The 2,055-nt window shown below is 51.3% G+C and overlaps 1 long non-coding RNA gene across 1 annotated transcript; it reads left to right on the top strand.

Moving 5' to 3' along the window:
* The first annotated feature begins 337 nt into the window (after positions 1 to 337).
* On the top strand, positions 338 to 1,787 carry Gm13001 (predicted gene 13001). The gene is made up of 2 exons (NR_166579.1): positions 338 to 829; positions 1,057 to 1,787. It is a non-coding gene; the product is annotated as a predicted gene 13001 (long non-coding RNA).
* Positions 1,788 to 2,055: the final 268 nt, after the last annotated feature.

Raw genomic sequence — 2,055 nt, 5'->3', positions numbered from 1 at the left:
GCCTCAGGGCGGCCAGGCAGGGATTTATGGGCCCCTGCTGGACACGTTAAAGCTCACATTAAGTACAATAAATGTAGATCACGCTCGTACATAAGCTGAGATTTATCCTCCAATCCTTTCCACAGGGGCCAGTCTCATAAATCCGCCCACGCCTGTCTCTCGGCCTGGGGGGGGGGCGGGGAGGGGGGAGGAAGCAAGTAGGGAGGGCAGCAGAGGGTGGGTCCAGGTACAAAAAGATTGGCGCTCAGAGGGAAGGCCACTGCCCCGGGCCCCAGTGCCCTCGCTAGCTCAGGTTCCTAACGACGCCCCGCCCTCACGCTCCTAACGGTGCCACGCCCTCTTCTCGCCCCGCCCCTTCTGCTTGTGTCTAATCTCCATTGCGGACGTTAAAACCATGCAATGACTGAAGAAAAAGGCAAGCATCTGCGGCTTCGAAGCAAGATACTCAACCACAGCTGAGACTTTCTTTGTCTACCCCCCACTCCCGCCTCGAGGGAGGCCCACGTGAAGAAGATGCAGATTTCCAGAGCCATAAATTAAGGGGCGATTAGTCACGTTGCAATCTTTCTTCAAAGGATTCTTTAAAGGCTCCTTCATTGAAGTGTTTACAGCACAGTAACTTGCAGACTGAGAGGCTGGGGTGGGGGTGGGGGTGCCATCAGGGGAACAGCCAGAGAACAGAGAAGACACTGGGAGAAAAGTTGGGAAGGCCCTCCCACGGGAGCCACCCTGCGGAGGACCTGACAGACAAGATTTCATGGATTCAGCAGTGGGTCGCCCAGCACCCGCTTGGTGGTGCATGTATCCCCGCTGCTGGGGAAGTGAATAGGTAGGACTCTCTCCCCTTCCTGGGCCCTTGTGGAGAGACATGGTATTTGGAGGGTCAGGATAGGGACCCAATAGGTGACAAGATCACATCCACACTGGTTCTGAGTTGACAGGTTGTGGTTCAGAGGCGACCTAACCTTCTCCAAATGTCAGGGACAGGCTGCAGGAGGGAGAGCCTGCCAGGGATGAATCAGTGAGAGAGGGTTTTGTTTGTTTTTGTTTTCTCAGAAGAATGAAAAACCAGCAGTGCCATCTCTTCTCCCCCTCTTTTTCCTGGAACTCTGAAGTTTGGCTTTTGTTGCATTAATGACCCCTAAGTTCCCACCTCAGTTTCTGGGATCAAGTCCCTTAGCCACTCAGCACCTTGGCCCACTGGGCAGCCGGCTGACAGTGAGGGCTGAGCTCACGTGGCAGCTGTGGGGGGCTCAATGGAGTCTCTTCTGAAGGTGGAGACAGGTCTGCTGGAGCCCAGACTCACCCCCTCTGGGGCCATTACACAACCTGCTGTCACTTCCAGCTTCGAGTCTCTGTTTCAGCTTCTGTTGTCTCTCTACCCTGCAAACTCCTAGTCACCATACAAAACCCAATCTTGTCAGTCACCATTGGCATTGCAGCAGGAGTTTGCTGTCTGCTGCCCTTGGATCCTAGGCTCCCTCCCCAAGGGTGAGGATTATACTTGTTGGCTCAGGGAACTGAGCCAATTCCAGTGTCTGACATAGCTGTAAAATGGAATGCTTCATCTCTGGAAGAAAGGAAAGCTGGCCCCACTGAGACATCTGGGCGCATCTGAACACACAAGCCTGCTGTGTGCCCTAAGTCTGTCACCGTGAACATGACGCTGCCTCTGTGGCTTCACCCATCCTAAGCCTTAAAATGGTTGGACCACCCTGGGTCTTTGGGTTTGCAGTCTTGGCTCCTGTGTCATGCAAAGCTATAGTGGAATAAACTTGTCTTGCTTATCTTTGTCCTCTGTTCTAGTGACAATGACCAAATCTCTTAAGACGAGCAGGAGAAGGAGCCACAGTCTGTCCACTTCTAAATTATCAGGTCCCAGGTACCACACACCAAGGGCTTTAAATAGGTATCTTGTTTTACCCCACAGTGAATCTACAAGGAACAGGTTTCTTTTTTCTTTTTGAGGTTGTTTTTTTTGTTTTGTTTTGTTTTGTTTTTTTGTTTTTGTTTTGTTTTTGTTTTTGTTTTTGTTTTTTTTGTTTTTTGGTTTTT

Source organism: Mus musculus, chromosome 4 (assembly GCF_000001635.26).
Source record: "Mus musculus strain C57BL/6J chromosome 4, GRCm38.p6 C57BL/6J".
Lineage (NCBI taxonomy): Eukaryota > Metazoa > Chordata > Mammalia > Rodentia > Muridae > Mus > Mus musculus.
This window is presented reverse-complemented; position numbering and strand designations above follow the sequence as displayed.